This window comes from Rhinopithecus roxellana, chromosome 11, assembly GCF_007565055.1.
Source record: "Rhinopithecus roxellana isolate Shanxi Qingling chromosome 11, ASM756505v1, whole genome shotgun sequence".
Classification (NCBI taxonomy): domain Eukaryota; kingdom Metazoa; phylum Chordata; class Mammalia; order Primates; family Cercopithecidae; genus Rhinopithecus; species Rhinopithecus roxellana.
This window is the reverse complement of record NC_044559.1, coordinates 66,748,484-66,767,100: the sequence shown is the minus strand read 5'-3', so window position 1 is coordinate 66,767,100 and position 18,617 is coordinate 66,748,484. Positions and strand designations below refer to the sequence as shown.

The window sequence follows — 18,617 nt, the reverse complement described above, 5'->3', positions numbered from 1 at the left end:
TGTCAGCTACATAATCTGCTAATAATTTCTCCCATTCTCTAGGTTGTCTGGTAACTTTGTTGATAGTTTCGTTTGCTGTGCAGAAGCTCTTTAGTTTATTTATTTTTTTGACTATGTTTCCAATATGACCTGTATTGAGCAAGTACTGCTGTGGCGTTTAACATCAGTCAACATAAGATTGCAAACTGTCCATGTCAACAAGGTTCTTCCATGAACAAAAGTCCATTTTAAATGCACCAGTGAGGTAAACATAATTGTTCATATATAGCTTTCTTAAGGTTAAGACAGTTCTGTGTTCTATTTATTTTTTTGGCTCAGTTGGTACTTTACATAGTACATCTCAAGACATCCCCCCTCCTGAGTGACCCCCTTCCAACAGCATAGGAAATTGGTGAATTTCTCAGGTACATACAAAATCATGCATTTGAATCCCCCAAAGACGGCGAGGGGAGCACACTGAGCTTGCATGCAGTCTCCTCATATTGCACAAAGTAAAATACAATGTCTGGAGCCCCCATGGGAGAACCTGTTCTGTTTTGATGCTGCCAGTCACATGCATTTTGAAATTGTCATATGGCTTAAGCTTTTGCAATGGACTCAACTCTCAGTCACCCTGAGTAACTTCCTTTTCTATGGCATGTGAAGTGACTTTTTCTACCTTTTGAGTAGGCACCAGTTTCTCCTCAAAGGTCTCTTCATGCTCTTCGACCTTTTGAGTGACAGTTACAGATTTAGTGATGTATTTGGTAGCACCATGTCCCCCCTCACTGGTGATTTTTTTCTACTGTTTTGGTCACCACCACTTTCTCCTTACTTTTATTATCCCCCTTCTTTTCATCTGCTGGGCTCAAGTCTAGGTCATTGCTGACAATGCCTTACTCCTCTTCCCTCCCACTGCCTTTTTCCTTGGTCTCCTGCTCCTCCTCCTCTTTTCCTTCTACCTCCCCATTGACAGCTATGTCTTCCTTCCTGGATTCCTGGGAACCTTTATCACTCCCTTCCATCTCATGCCCCACCTCCTCCTACTTTCCCTTTCTCCTTCTCCTGTTGCTGTGGCTTCCCCTCTTCTTTGATCTCTTTCTCCAACTGCACCTTTACCAATTTGGTGATGGTGACCACCTCATCCACAGCTTCCTCCTTTACCAGGGACTCAGCTTTCTTCTTCTCTGGCACGTCCTTTGGTTTCTCTTCCTTTTTCTGTACCTTCTCTTTCTTGGGAGCTTCCTTGACTTCCTTCTCTTCTTCTCTTTCTGTTCACCTTTCCCCACTTCTGCTTTTGACTTTGCCTCTTCCATTGATGATTTTGGCACAGGAGATTTTGCTTTTTTCTGGCTTTTCCACCTTGGTGTCTGCCACTAGCTTCTCTGTAGTAACCACTTCCTCACTCTTTTTCTCAACTTTCTTTTCCTCTTTAGCTTCGGCTTCCTCTCCTTCACCTTCAGCCTCTGGTTTCTCCTTCTTCCTGCTCACCTTCCTATTTTTCACTATAGCCTTCCTTCTCAGATCCTCCCTCTTCAGCTTGGTCTGACTTAATGCCTTCATATTCTTTCTCCTCTTCTTCTTCCTTTTCTCCTTCTTTCTCTTCTTTAACTTCAGATGCCATTGCTTTCACTGGAGACTAGTTTATTATTCTATTTGTCAATTTTTGCTTTTTCTGTGATTGCCTTTGGCATATTTTCCATGAAATCTTTGTCAGATCTTATGTTCAGAATGGTATTGCCTATGTTGTCTTTCAGTGCTTTTATAGTTTTGAGTTTTACATTTAAGTATTTAACACATTTTGAATTGATTTATGTATATGTTGTAAGGGAAGGGTCCAGTTTCAATCTTCTGCATATGGCTAGCCAGTTATCTCAGGACAATTTATTGAATAGAGTTCTTTCCCCATTACTTATTTTTGTCAGCTTCCACAAAGAGCTGAAGGTTGTAGCTGTACAGACTTATTTCTTGACTCTCTGTTTTGTTTTGTTGGTCTATGCATATATTTTTGTACCAATACCACGCTGTTTTGGTTACTGTAGTCCTGTAGTATAGTTTGAAGTCAGGTGACATGATGCCTCCAGCTTTGTTCTTTGTGCTTAAGATTCCCTCAACTATTTGGGCTATTTTTTTTTTTTTTTTTTTTTTTGGTTTGGGTTCCACATGAATTTTAAAATTGTTTTTTTTTTTCTAGTTCTGTGAAGAATGTAATTGCTAGTTGGATAGGAATAACTTTATTTTTTTTTTTTTTGAGATGGAGTCTCACTCTGTCTCCCAGGCTGGAGTGCAGCAGCACAATCTCAGCTCACTGCAAGCTCCGCCTCCCAGGTTCACACCATTCTCCTTCCTCAGCCTCCCGAGTAGCTGGGACTACAGGCATCTGCCACCACTCCCGGCTAATTTTTTATATTTTTAGTAGAGATGGGGTTTCACCGTGTTAGCCAGAATGGTCTCGATCCCTTGACCTCATGATCCGCCCACCTCAGCCTCCCAAAGTGCTGGGATTGCAGGCGAGAGCCACTGTGCCTGACCAGGAATAACATTTTATCTGTAAATTGCTTTGGGCAATATGGTCATTTTAATCATATTGAATCTTCCTATCCATGAGCTTAGAATGTTTATTTATTTATTTATTTATTTATTTTATTTGTTTAACTTATTTCTGCTATCTCTGATTTATTCTAGCAGTGTTTTGTAGTTCTCATTGTAGAGATACTTAGCTGTATTCCTAGGTATTTTATTCGTTTTGTGGCAATTGTAAATGGGACTGTATTACTGATTTGGCTCTCAGCTTGGCTGTTGTTGATGTATAGCAATGGTAGTGATTTTTGCACATTGATTTTTATACCTTGATACTTTGCTGAAGTTGTTTATCAGCTTACAGAGCTTTTGAGCTAAGACTGGACTTTTCTAGATATAGAATCATTTCATTTGCAAACAAGATTAGTTTGACTTCTTTTACTCCTATTTGGATGCCCTTTATTTCTTTCTGTTGCCTGATTGCTCTGTCTAGGACTTCCAATACTGTGTTGAATAGAAATGGCAAGTGGAGGAATCATTTTTTCGTGCTGGTTTTCAAGGAGAGTGTTTCCAGCTTTTGCTCATTCAGTCTGGTGTTGGCCGTGGGTTTGTAATATATGGCTCTTATTATTTTGAGGTATATTCCTTCAATACCTAATTTGTAGAGAGTTTTTTTAACATGAAGGGATACTGAATTTTTTCAAAAGTCTTTTCTGCATCTATTGAGATCTTCATGTGATTTTTATCTTTAGTTCTGTTTATTTTATAAATCATAATTATTGATTTTTATATACTGAACAAACCTTGCATACCAGGGATAAAGAATATTGATTGTGGTGGATTCATGATATAGTGCTGGGTTCAGCTGGGTAGTATTTTATTGAAGATTTTTGCATCAAAGTTCATGAAGTATATTGGCCTAACGTTCTCTTTTTTGTTGTTGTGTCTCTGCCAGGTTTTGTTATCAGGATGATACTGGCCTCATAGAATGAGTTGAGGAGAAGTCCCTTCTCAATTTTGGGGGAACCATTTCAGTAGAAATGACACCTACTCTTCTTTGTATATCTGGTAGAATTCAGATGTGAATTCATCCGGTCTAGGGCTGTTTTTGGTTTGCAGGCTGTTAATTACTGATTCAATTTCAGAATTTGTTATAATTATCTTCAGGGATTTAATTTCTTCCTGGTTCAGCTTGGAAGATTGTATGTGTGTATGAATTTATCCATGTATTCTAGATTTTCTAGTTTGTGTTCATAGAGGATTTCATAGTAGTCTCTGATGGTTATTTGTATTTTTGTGGGGTCAGTGGTAATATTCCCTTTGTCATTTATGATTCTATTTATTTGGATCTTCTCTGTTTTCTTCTTTCTTAATCTAACCAGTGGTCTACCTATTGTATTAATGTTGTCAAAAAGTCACCTCCTGGCTTCATTGATCTTTTGAATGTTGCATTATGTCTCGGTCTCTTTCTGTTCAGTTCTGATTTGGTGTATTTTTGTCTTCTGCAACCTTTGTGTTTTGTTTGTTGTTGTTGTTATTTGTTGTTGTTTTACTCTTCTGTAATTTTTTAACTGTGATATTTGAGGTCTTTCTAACTTTTTGATGTGGGTGTTTAGTGCTATGAATTTCCCTCTTAACACTGCCTTAATTGTGTCCCAGAGATTCTGGCATATTATATCTTCATTCTCACTAATTTCAAAAGACTTCTTGATTTCTGCCTTAATTTCATTATTTACCCAAAAGTCATTCAGGAATAAGTTGTTTAAATTCCATGTGATTGTATGGTTTTGACTGATTTTCTTGTTCTTCAATTCTATGTTTATTGTGCTGTTGTCCAAGAGAGTGGTTGGTATGATCTCGGTTCTTTGCATTGCCTGAGGACTGCTTTATGTTTGATTGTGTGGTCGATTTTAGAATATGTGTCATGTGTACATGAGAAGAATGTACATTCTGTTGTTTTTTTGGTGAACAGTTATGTAGCTGTTTAGCAGACCAATTTGGCCCAGTGTTGAGTTCATGCTGTGATTATTTTTGTTAATTTTCTGCTTAAATTATCTAATACTGTCAGTAGGGATATCGAAACTTTCCGTTATTATTGTGTGGTAGCCTAAGTCTCCTTGAAGGTCCCTAAGAACTTGGTTTATGGATCTGAATGTTTCTGTGTTAGGTTCATATATATTTAGGCTAGTTAGGTCTTCTTGTTGAATTGAACCCTTTTCTATTATATAATGCCCTTCTTTGTTATTTCTTATTTTTATTGGTTTAAAATCTTGTTCATCTGAAATTTGGATTGCAATAATTGCTTTTTTTTTTTCTGTGTTCCCTTTGCTTGGCAGATTTTTTTTTCCATTCCTTTATTTTGATCTTATTGGCATCACTGCATGTCAGATGGGTCTCTTGCAGACAGCATACCATTTGGTCTTAGTTATTTATCCAGCTTACATTCTGTGCCTTTTAATTGGGAAAGTTAGTTCATTAACATTTAAAGTTAGTATTAATGTGTATTTGATCCTGTTATCCTGTTGCTGTCTACTTATTATACTGACTTGTTTGGTTGCTTTACAGTGTTCCTGGTCTGTGTTCTTAAGTGAGTTTGTGTGGTTGCTCGTTATGTTCTTTCCTGTCCATATTAATGCTTCTTCCAGAAGCTCTTGTAAGGCAGGTCTGGTGATAACCAAATCCCTCAGTGTTTGCTTTTCTGAAAAGGATCATATTTCCCTTCACTTAGGGAGCTTTGTTTAGCCAAATATAAATTTCTTTGGTTGGAATTTCTTCTCTTTAGGTTATTGAATATAGGCCCCAAATCTCTTCTGGCATGTGGGATTTCTGCTGAGAGGTCTGCTGTCAGTCTGATGGGCTTCCTTTTGTAGGTGATCTGTCCTTTTTCTCTAGCTACTTTTAACATTTTTTTCTTTTCATTTTTACCTTGCAGAACCTTATGATTATGTATCTTGGGGATAATCTTCTTGTGAAGTACTTTGTGGGGGTTCTCTGCATTTTCTGAATTTGAATGTTGGTGGTTAGGAACCACCACCTGGGGAAGTTCTCAAGGATTATATCCTGATTTATGTTTTCCAAGTTGCTTTCTTTCTTCTCATCTCTTTCAGGGACACCAATGAGTCATAATATTGGTCTCTTTATATATTCCTATATTTCCTGGAGGTTTTCTTCATTCCTTTTTATTATTTTTTCTTTATTCTTGTCTGACTGTCTTATTTCAGAAAACCAGTCTTTGAGCTCTGAGATTCTTTCCTCAGCTTGGTATTCTTCTCTTAATACAATTGCATTATGAAATTCTTGTAGAGTGTTTTTCAGTTCTATCCTGTCATTTATGTTTTATTTTCTATACTGGCTTTTCTTGTCTGTCACTTTCTGGATCTTAATATTGTGACTCTTACCTTCCTTAGATTTCGTTTCAACATTCTCCCAAAACTCAATGACTTTTATTCCTATCCATAATCTGAATTCTATTTCTGTCATTTCAGCTACCTCCACCTTGTTAAGAATTCTTGCTGGAGGGCTAGTGTGCTCATTTGGAGGAAAGAAGGCACTCTGGCTCTTTGAGTTGTCAGAGTTCTTGCACTGGTTCTTTCTCATCTTTGTGGGCTGATGTTCCTTCAATCTTTGAAGTTATTGTCCTTTGGATTTTTTTTTCTTTTATTCTATTTTATGACCTTGAGGGTTTGATTGTGGTATAAGCTGCGTTCAGTCACCTGGCTTTGTTAGTGGAAGACTTCAGGGGGCCAAGGCTCATCTCACCGCTCCTGCATTGCATGCTCTAACTCTGGGAAACTGGTATCATACCCTAGCTTTTACCTGTGGCTCCTCAAGTTTAGGAACCTGCTCACTGGAGGGATCAATGTGATCTCAGACTGCTTGTCAAAACACTCTAATGGCTGGTACCAGCCAAAGCATTTTGTAGGACAGGTAGTGGGATGTGTCCACATTTGCATGTACCGGCAGCATCCTCCATCCGCATGGATGATGACCGCCTCCATGTGGGTGTTTGCAGTAGTGGCTGTGGGAGTATGGTTTGGGAAGGTGGAGGTCCCTGCTAGCAATAGTGTGTGCATTTGTACTGGTGGTGGTGTTAGCACAGGGGTGGGGTATTAGTGGTCACAGGGCTGTGTGCACCTTCTGTGAGCATTCTTGCTGACAGCAGTGACCTCTCAGAGCTGGAAGTAGATACACTGTTTTCTGTGCTTAGTTTCATGCCAGCAGCCTTGCCACAGGAGTGGAGCACTGGCAGTAGCAGAGCTGGCAAACTATATGCCTTCCAATATTCCAACAAAAATGGCAGTGCAACAGGGTGAGAAGGGATGGGGCACACTCAAGCCAGCAGTAGTGGCATGGTATGGTGCATGTGCACACGTGCACTGTCAGGGAAGGGAAGGCTAGGTCTGTCCGCCAACACATGTACAGGGAAAGAGATGTAGGGGATCACTGTCAGCGAGTGCCGGCAGGCAAAGCAGTATGGGGGAAGGCTGCTGTATGGGGAGGGCATGGGCAGTCTTATATGTATACACAGGGTTTGCTCTTCTGGAGCACTCTGCCAGTCAGTTGTGGTCCACCAGTGCAGGAACAATGAGGTAGGCCCCCTTGACGTTCCAAGGAGGGTGTACTGCCAGCAGGTACAGGCAGGCTGGGGTCCCAAGAGAGGACAGCACACCAAAGGGTGCTTAGGGGGCCTGTCTCATCTCATGGGCAAGACTGCTCTACAGAGTCTATATTCACACCTTTCCTTAGAGCTAACATCTACTATAAGAGCAAGTTGAACCTAGGGGTATGGCCACCCCTGGCTTTTCTCCACTATAGATGCTTCTGCACCAAACCCTGTGGACTCTGCTGGAGTTCTGTCCCTACCACTTCTCTAAGTAGCTTTCTCTGCCAACCCAAGTGTCTGTGGTGGCTGATGAGTCTCCTCCTACTAGGATTCCAGAGGCTTATGGTGAGAGTGAGTTGCTCTTTTCTGTTCAACTCACCCCTTCTACAAGTTGTTGGGAGCCAGGAATGAGTCCTGGTGTGTGGTAGCCCCATGCAGTGTTCCCAGCTTCATCTCCCTTTATCCCACCTTCTGTATCTTCTCTCTATCTGCTCTCAATGTCTTCCCTCTGAAGATGTACTAGGGGTACACCTGTCTTCCTGATGTCCTGGTTCCTCAGTGGGGTATGTTTCTCCTGACTGCATCCAGTTGACTGTCTTGAAGGAGGAATCAAGGAAAAATGTTAAAGCATAGATAAATTAAAAAACATCCATCCATGGAAAATGAACGTTTCTGAATTGAAATAATTAATATTGTTTTAGTAGCCATACTAGCTAAAAGGAATCACCAGGTTCATGCAATCTCTGTCAAAATTCCAATAACATTCTTTACAGAAATAGGAAAAAAAAGTCTAAAATTTATATAGAACCACAGTAAACTACAAATAGATAAACCAATTTTGAGCAAGGAAAACAAGGCATCACACTTTCTGATTTCAAAATACTTTACAAATCTACGTTAATCAAAACAGTATGGAATTTGCATTAAAAACAGACATATAAATCAATTCAAGAAAACAGAGAGCCCAGAAATAAATTCATGCACTTAGAGTAAACAAGTCTTCAATAAGGGCACCAAGAATACACATTGGGGAAAAGGTATTTTCTTCAATAAATGGTGCTGAGAAAACTGGATATCCACATACAGAAAAATGAAGATGAACTCTTACCTAATACTATATACAAAAATATAAATTAACTTAAAATGGCTTAAAGACATAAACATAAGACTTGAAACTATAAAACTACTAGGAAAAAAACCTTCAGGAAAAAGATTCTTGACATTGGTTCTGGCAATGATTTTTTTGGATATGACAGCAAAAGCACAGGCAACAAAAACAGAAGTATAGAAGTGGAATTGCATCAAACTAAAAAGGTTCTACACAGTAAAAGAAACAATCAACAGACTGAAAAGACAGCCTACAGAAAATATTTGCAACTGCATATCTGATAAAAGGTAATATTCAAAATATATTAGGAGTTCACAAAACTCAATAGCAAAAATTAAATTTATAAAAATGGGTATTTGTCCAAAGATGTACAAATGGTGAACAGCTAGATGAAAGATCAACAGGTAGATGAGAGATGAAAGATTAACAACATTAATTATCAGGAAATACAAATCAAAACCTTAAAAATGTATCACCACATTCCTGTTTGAATGGCTATTATCAAATGTCAAAATATAAATTTTGTGAAAGAAGTAGAGAAAAAGGAAGACATATTGATGGGAATGTAAATTAGTGTAGCCATTATGGAAAACAGTATGGAGGTTCCTTTAACAATTAAAAATGGAACTACCAAATGCTTCAGCAGTCCCACGTCTGAGTCTTTATTCAAGGGAAATAAAATTATTTTGAATCAATATTTGCTTTAATTTTCATTTCAGCTTTATTTACAATAACTCTGATATAGATACAACTTAAGTGTTCATGGACAGATAAATGAATAAGGAAAATGTGGCATATACCTATTGTACAGCATGGTAACTATATATCTAATGTACAACATATTTAATGTTGAATGGATATTTCAGATATGTTAATTAGCTTGATTATGATGATCATTTCACAATGTATACATATACAAAAATCAAGTTGCACACTTTAAATATGTTCATTTTTACTTGTCAGTTATACCTCAATAAAACTTAGAAAAACGGAAGTCAGGAAGGAAGTCTAAGGAAGGAAGGAAAGGAGGAAGGAAGGGAGGGAGAGAAGGGAGGGGACAGGAGCAGAGAGGAGGGAAAAGAAAGAAAATAAGTTCTCAAGGAAACATGATTTGTAAAATGGAACAAATGCTTGTTTTACTGTGCTTTATGGATTTAATTTTAACTTGCATATTGATAGTCTGAAAATCACTTTTGACATTAATTATCCATTGTTAAAAACAGAAGAAAATACCCATGCATGGTTTTGTATGCTCTATGTTTACCACTGTGTTCACAAATGTAAGATGCTGCCATGATATTTGCTTCTCCTTGGGATAGCCTCAAGTGTAGGTCATAGCTTTTTTGGAACACTGTCATTGAAAATTCCTTGGAGCGTCTGTACACTTGAAGCTCTAAATTGGGTTCTGACAAGACTGGGTCATGTTGATGGTAGCTGGGACTGACTGAGACATATTACTTTTTGTAAGATTGTAATGACAACTTTAAAACAGTTGCTTTCAGGTGAATGATAATTAGACAAGCTACTTTTTTTTCATATTTTTGAGAGCAGAATATTATGAAATAATTCAAATTTCCCAAATATATAATATAAAAAAGTTCTAAGCTTCATTTTAATTTTTCATCCTATTTTTGGTTTTATTAGATATTGCATGTTGTAGTTCTTTTTAAAATGAATTTTAAAAATGTTTTCTAACTGTATTAGTTATCTGTTACTGTTTTAGCAATTTATCACAAAATTAGTGCCTTAAAACAACACAAATGTATTATCTTATACTTCTGTAAGTCACATGCTTGACACGGGTCTGAGTGGATTAAAATCAGGTGTTGGCAAGGCTATGCTACTTTCTGGAGGCTGTAGAGGAGAATCTGTTTTCTCGATCTTTCCAGCTTATACTGGCCACCCACATCCCTTGACTTCTGGACTCCTTTTGTTTTCAAAGCTAGCAATGTTACATTTACCTGCCATTCTTCTACAATCACATTTCTCTCCCTGACCACAACCAAGAAAGGGTTAATATTTTTAAAACTAATGTGATTAGATTGGGTCTATCCAGATAATTTGGGACAATTTTTCCTTCTGAAGGTTCTTAACTTTAAACACATCTATAAAGTCCTTTTTACCAGGTAAGGTAGCGTATTCCAAGGCTCCTGGAATTAGGTAGTGGACATTTAAGAGGCCATTATTTTCTGCGTACCACACTAGGCACTGGGGTTCTAGGGGCTTCAGGCATTTGGCTAGTGGCTAGGTCCTACAGATGAAATAGAGACAAATCCAATATGTGCATATATATGAGTAAGTAAAAATACATTCCCCTCTGCTAATGGTATTATTTTCAATTTACTTTTTATGCCATTGAATGTTTACCAACTACATGTACGTGTAAATACTATTATTTCTGAGTTTTTAGACCCCTTCCCAAATGAGGTAACAGAAAGATATTTTATTTTTGTGTCTTGGGTTTTTTTGTTTGTTTGTTTGTTTCCAGTTTGTTTGTTAGCTTGTGTCATACAGGGAAGTCACGCGTAAATGTATGGATTTAGAGGGTGGAAAGTGCTTTCACACAATTTAACTCATGAGATTCTTATAACAGTCCCTTCAGGTAGGCAAAGCACTTTTACTCTGCTCTTCTCTCTGCCTGTAACAGATGAGGGTCTTTAACAGAGCTCTATCAGAGCAGGAAATAAGGTGTTCGCAGAGTCACACAGCATCTAGTATTCAGTTACTTTGCTCAACCATTATTAAAGCACATCTAACTAATGTTCTTGAGGAAGATAATTATCCAGAGATAATATTTGGCTGCCAGAAATATTTAAGCCATTTTTGGAATGTTGGTCCTGAATATGTGCACATCTCTGTATTCTAAGTGACCATTTATATATTGGCGCTAATAAATGATGGAATCTGGAAAATTACAAAAGTCATCCAAAACATCTAATATAAGCAGGAGGTAATTTTTGGACTGATATATCATATCTGACAGTCAGCGAGGGATGATAAAATCAGACCAAGTGTTGAAGTCTGGCAAATGTCACTTCTGAGTTATATGACTTTGAGCAAATAAGTTATGTTCTTTCTACCTATATTTTTCTACTTATAGTATGGGCATGTTAACACTTTGTTGTCATATGGGTGAAAAATCACATAGATAAAAGTGTTTTATTGTTTAAAATTTCACTAAATGGAAAAAAATTAATCCTTAATAATACTTTAATCTGGAGATAAATAAAAAACAAACTGGTAAAGTGATTAGCAGTTCTTTTGGTCATTCAAAAAGACAAATTGGGAGTCTTTTCATTTCTAGGAAAATATGTACTGCTGACGAAGATAATGACACATACTCATTGCCATGGTGTGTGTGTGTGTGTGTATATATATATATATATTATTCCAATACACAGAATTTCCTGTCAAGGGGATATTTCTTTATTCTTATGCAAAGAATGGGCTGGGCACAGTGTCTCATGCCTGTAATCCCAGCACTTTGGGAGGCTGAGGTGGGCAGATCACAAGGTCAGGAGATCAAGACCATTCTGGTTAACATTGTGAAACCCTGTCTCTATTAAAAATACAAAAATTAGCCGGACGTGGTGGTGGGCACCTATAGTCCCCACTACTCGGGAGGCTGAGGCTGAAGAATGGTGTGAACCTGGGAGGCAAAACCTGCAGTGAGCCGAGTTCACGCCACTGCACACTAGCCTGGGTGACATAGCGAGACTCTGTCTCAAAAGAAAAAAAGAAAAAAAGAATGGTTGCTATATGACAGACACTGTTTGGTGATGTTGAAATGTCAGTGAATAACACATACAAATATGCCTGCCCTCTTAAGAGTCTATATTCCATTGATAGACATAAATGATAAACAATAAAATTAACAAATGAGTTCATAAAGAGTTCTTATAATATGCCAACAGGTGATAGGCACTATGGATAAAAGAAAATAGAATGGCCAATGAGGGATCAGAGAGAGTATAGGAAAACTGGAACATTAAGTACAGATTATCAGCTAGGCCTCCTTGAGCAGGAGATATTTAAATACTAGCTTGATGGAAATAATTACCTAATTTTATTTATTGAGGAATAGTGTTCCAGGGAGAGGGAACAGAAATATTAAGGTATCAGAATGTTTGTGTTTGATAAAGATCAAAAAGATAAGCACGACTAGAGTACAACAAATGAAGGGTAGATTGCTAGGAGATGAGATCAGAGAGAAATGGAAGGTGGGATCTTTTGAAACAGCAGAAGAATTTCATAACCAAATTTTCTTTGAACTATTCAAAAATATGTGTTGAGTAATGATTGCTAACATCAAAATTATTTTTTATAAAATCATGTCAGATTTTTTCATCTCCTTAAAAAAAATATGTATTGAGTATCTGTGTTTGGGAAATAACAGAACAAAACAGACAAAGATTCTATTGCTTTCTCAAACTTTTAGAATGCATTTGAAAATATACCCATGTCTATAATATCACCATCCGCCCCCCCCCCCCCACCCCCCCCCCGCCGCTACTGGCTAGCAGCCATTCTCAACTCTTTTACAAAGTATGGCACATCAGGCTGGGTGTGGTGGCTCATGACTGTAATCCCAGTACTTTGGAAGGATGAGGTGGGAGAATCGCTTGAGCCCAAGAGTTCAAGACTACCCTAGACCACATAGTGAGACCCTGTCTTTACAAATAATAGAAATTAGCTGGATGTGGTCGCATGCACCAGTAGTCACAGCTACTTGGGAGGCTGAAGTGGGAAAATCGCTTGAGCCTGGGAAGTAGAGGCTGCATGTGATCATGCCACTGCACTCCAGGCTGGGCAACAGAGTGAGATCATATCTCAAGAAAACAATAACAAAAGACAAAGTATGGCACATTACTGATTCTTACAGACATAACTAGGTATTTCCCTCACATATCTTCACAAGCTTTAAACCTGTTGGTTATGAAAAACTCCTACATTTCATTTACAAATTAATATGAAAATGTATATCTTAAAATAGGATCACAAGAGCACTGATAAGTATCTTTAACCTTGTAAGTGAACAATGTAGTTTTGCCAAAGCTAATGTAGTTATTTTTAATTGACCAACAAATATAATGTCATCACTATTATATTATTGACAATAATTATATCACCAGTTGGGATGCCTTTTCCATAATTATGTTTAGAAAGACCATACAGAGGCCGGGCGCGGTGGCTCAAGCCTGTAATCCCAGCACTTTGGGAGGCCGAGACGGGCGGATCACGAGGTCAGGAGATCGGGACCATCTTGGCTAACACGGTGAAACCCAGTCTCTACTAAAAAAATACAAAAAAAAAAAAAAAAAGAAAGAAAGACGATACAGAAACATACATAATAGAAGCATTATCTTAAAATTGATTTTAAGATATCATTTCTTAATGAATGATATCATCTTAAATGATATCATTTAAGATATCATTTCCTCTTAAGTAATTTTCTATTGATAGAACACTAAGCCGTGTGTCATTCACTTTAAACAAACATAATAAATTAATACCCACACTTCTCGCCTTACATGCTAGTGAAGGACGATAAACATGATGATCTCAGCTGAAATCATACAAGTTTATCTTAAGAATAAATATTATTATTCCATAACTTTTAATTTCTTTTCAGAATATTATAAACTCTTTTACTGTCATTAATAAATGTGTAGGAAAATAAATAAATTATAAAACATACTCATTTAGCATCCTGGAATTTACATTGGGAATTAAAGAATTAAAGACAGTTCTTTCTTTCTATAACTCTGTTTGCATTCAACTCAAATCTTATATTATTATTTTTTGCATCATTATTTTTCATTTATTTGCTGTACTTTCACATTTGCTGAATAATTCCCTCTTTAAATTACATTGAAGTTAATGACTGAAAGTTTACTCATTTGTTAAAAAATGTTTACTTATACATTGAATAGTGATTGATTTCTTCTTCTCAGATGGCTTATAATGAAGGGGCGATATTTTATGCCTTGGCTAACTGTCATATTCTTAAATTTGGATCAACTTTCATCACTTTATGCTTTGATGCTTTCAATATTTTAAAGTATCTCTGTAAGTTCCTTTAAGTCTGTGTGTGTGTGTGTGTGTGTGTGTGTGTGTGTGTGTGTGTGTGTGTGTGTGTGTGTTTGGGTTTTTGCTGGCATCACATAGCCTGGTATATCTTCATCCTTTTCATCACATCCACTTTCTTCATTTATGTCAATAAGCTCCTCTGTGCTAAGTTATTCTGGCTGCAAAGCTTAAGTCCTGCAGATGGCAGCAGTGTCAATATTCCCACAGGGATTTTGCTATAGTTGCATTTTCACTGGACTCAAATTTTACTTTATGTTGTACTTTTATCTTTTCTGGTGAATTCTTTCAATTATTTACTTTTGAGAAATGTCACTTGTGTTTATCAATGGGAAACAGACAACATAACTGCACAGTTTTCTGTCTGCATACACTGAATAATAGATGTGTAGCGATCGATCACTGACAGACATTTAAAAACATGATGCCAATGGTCACTGATCATGAAGCACACCTGTTATTTACATAATGATTTTGGACAAAAGAGCAAGGAGCAAAATTTGTACTTTGTTGGTAATTATTTACAGTTAATACACTGGGGTAACTGAAATTTGAACTATGTTGCTGGGTAACTGGTCTAATTTAAGTAAACATGGTAACTGAAATTTATGCATATAGGAACTGTGTAAATTGAGGAGTACCTGTAAATAGGAATACATGCTACAAAGTTATATCTTGTTCAAAACTAAACTTTAGCATTTGCTAGTTATGTGACATCAGGAAGCAATATAATTTTTCTAAGCCTTAGTTCATCTATAATAAAAAATACGATATGGTCTATGTTATAAGATCATTAAAAAGATTAAGTAAAGTGATACATATCGACCAAGTACTTTATAGGTCCTTAGTAAATATCCAGTATATATTAGCTGATGGATTATTGTTGAATTATTATTTCTACTCCACTAGACTAATAAACCTCTTGAAGTTAAAACCTTTTGTATCCTCATTGTGTAGCAAAAGGCCTGGAACGTAGTAGGTACTCAATGAATCTATTTTAATTAATGAAACTTAGCTTCTCCATTTCTAGAATACTTCATAAATAAAATTGTGTGACACACTTTTTAATCTGTCAAAATCTATTTTCAGAAAAATTTCAAAGTTTACTCCACTTTCCCCAAATCCCATATGTAATGGAACAGCAATAACTGATCTTTTTACAATTAAAATCGTATTACAGAGGTGAGCATAATCAAATGCTACAAAACTGGGTCTAATTTTCCTGAAAATTAACCTTAAAGGAAAATACTGGGAGTGATTTTATTTTTGACTTGATTTAGCAATCAATTTTATTTTACTGTCCCTTCCTGGACAGGATGGACTATCTGCACAAATCTGTTGAGCTTTTTCAGATACCATCAGATTAACTTACTTGTGCCTCTGAGGCAGAGATGAAGTGGCTATTTTTCAAATCTCAAGTGCCCTACCCACAGGAAAGCAATATTATTTTTCATTTAATGAGCTTTAGCACATGAACAATTAAGAAGACATAATTGAATGAAACTAATCAGCAGAAAGCAAAAGCTTGCCTCTGGGAATCTGCTGAAGTTTATTGAGGCTCTTATCTGTGGTTTTATCTGTTAAGCTAATAGTACCAATGAGTGGGAAAACAGTGACTAGTAATTGTACAGTCCTCACCACCCCCCATCATGTTTTAAATTTTAAAAAAAGACGTATTGCTAGGAGGACTGATGATGCCAATAAAGTAAGTGAATTATTTGTTAACTATTGGTTAGCCTACAACTTTGAAGTTAAAAAAATAAAAATAACTCTTAGTCTTGTTATTAACAACTATTTGAGGGTTAGCTTTAATAATTGCAAGACAGCTCTCCTTATTCTAAGATAGGGGGTAAGCCATTAATGAAGTGTAGTTTAATTAGAACTTTGTTGAAAACCTTAATAAAGGCCAAGTTTAAAAATATTTGACCTCCAAAAGAAACTGGGAATTTCTGTACCTCTTAGTTGGGAAATGGTAATTCATAGGAAATTGATACTTGAGGATTACCAAATCAGAAACTGGAAAACCTCACAAGGTAGATATTTCAATTAAGGTTGTTCAGCTTATATCTGAAGTGTGCACTGGATGGTTTATTTAAACCAAACCTTTAGGGCAGCCAACTTCTTTGGGTCATTTACAGTTTTTAAGAGACTTAAAGAGCCTATAAATCTAGAGTTCCAGAAAAATGACTTTCTTGAGCCAATTTATATGTTAAAATGTATTTGCATATTGTTCTTAGAAGATATTATATATACATTTTGATAAAATGTTCATGTAATGGAAACAAACCTATCATTTGGTTGAAGCAAACCTACCATTTGCTTGTTACATGCTTATTCTTATAATTGTTCCTAGCATTGTCTTTACTTTTTCTTCCTTGTTTTGTTTTATTAATTGAAAATAGCCACCTTTTTTATATGACTAGACTATCATTGCTAATGGACATTTGGCCACGTTCTTTTTATTGACTGCCGTGATTCCGATTTATATTCACTCGTTACTTGATTTCAATGGTCCAGCCAAGAACTCAGCACAGTTATGCTTTCTACACAGCAGAGAGATGGTGAATGGAAGATTAGAGGGATGTATTGGGCTAAAATTATAAGGAGGATATCATAGGAAAAAAGAACTAGCCATGAATCGAGACAGAATAAACAGAAAAGAAACAAATAGTTGATGCAGTAGAAAACCAGTAAGGAGTAAAAGAAAGAAGATATGAAAATATGCTACCCTTGATAAATATAATATATTACCCTTGACAGATTTAGGGGATAATTTTATCAATGTGATAAAATTTTAAAAACTTGTTCCATGCATCTCAACTTTGAGAAAAAACTATTGAGAGTGTTAGTTACCTATTTAATAGAAGCAAATACAGTTTCTTTAAAAAGTCAGGGTCTTGCTCTGTCACCTAGGCCTGAGTACAGTGGCATGATTATAGCTCACTGCAGCCTTGCAGCCTCAAACCCCTGGGTTCAAGTGATCCTTTTGCCTCAGTCTCTCAGGTAGCTAGGACTGCAGGTGGGCACTACTACACATGACTAATTTTATTTTCATTATTTTACTTTTTGTAGAGATGGGGTCTTGTTATGTTGCCCAGAGTGGTCTCAAATTCCTGAGCTCAAGTCATTTTCCTCAGCTTCCCAAAGTTTTGGGATTACAAGCTTGAGCATCTACACCTGACCTTAAATAATGTAGTATGTAATAATGAGGTGATTGATACATTCTAGCGTTAAAAGGAAACGCCTTTCTTTCCATTCTGAAACGTGTGTATCTTTATTGTTTTTATTAATATGCTAAATAAAAGAAAACATGGTCTATTTCTTTCTTTAGATCAAATATTTTTCTATTGATCTTTTAGGTGAATCTTAGTTTTAAATGATAAAATGAAGACTACCATTTAGGCAATAGATACTTGTGTAACATTTTAACTTCAGGTAAATGGTAGTAGCTAAATAGACCTACCTTTGAAAGTTTGTTGTGCAGATGTTGAATATGCTTTAGAGAGTGTCTGTTTTCACTCATTTCCTCTTTGATAGCAGAAAAAAATCAATTCATTTTCTATTAAGACTTGCAAATGAGGTTTATAATTTAGGCAACTGATATGGTTGATTAGTATATGAGCTTTTCTTTAGTAGAACTTGGGAGTTGATAATCTTATCTACTGAACGTTTGTATGTTAGAATTTCTATGTGTTTGGAATAGGTTAACCCTACAGTTCTATGTATCCCTTCCCATCCATAGGTCAAAAATAAAACCATTTGCTAATTGTAATATCCCTTATTAGCATCTCTCTCTTTATATTCATTTTAGTGTTGTCTACAGGCCCACACCTAGTCTTGCCTTGAGATATCTTTAATTTTGACCTCCCCATGAAAAGGTAACATAAACCAGACCTCCACTTAGTAAAATAAAATGGAGGAAAATAACAATTATCCAAGTAGCACAAGTAAATAAAAGAAATCATACAATCAGTCTAATTCCTCAATTGTTTGCCATAATAGTCTATATTTTATAGCCATTGGATTAAATTTGTTAATTGCATGGATAAAATATTTCATATGATAATTTTTCATCAGATCTATAAAGGGTATAATTTTATTTTCATAAAGTTAAAAAAGGAAAAACTATATATTATTAAGGGGTACATACATTATAGTTTATCTATCAACTATGGCAAGTAATAACACAAAATTCAGGATAGTGTAAGAAAAGGTATGCAAGAGATTCTTTTAAATTTTTTTCCTGATCAAATAGCTCAGATTCCGTATATGCAAGAGATTCTAAAATATCAGTAACTGAAATGTGTGTATTTTTATTGT

General features: G+C 36.2%; 1 protein-coding gene and 1 pseudogene across 12 annotated transcripts in view; one reads left to right on the top strand and one right to left on the bottom strand.

The window, feature by feature from the left end:
• The window catches only part of PCDH15 (protocadherin related 15), a 1,888,416-nt gene that overhangs the window by 1,084,929 nt on the left and 784,870 nt on the right, over window positions 1-18,617 (top strand). The gene's annotated exons all lie outside the window — the stretch shown is intronic.
• LOC104675931 lies at window positions 605-10,443 on the bottom strand (annotated as a pseudogene).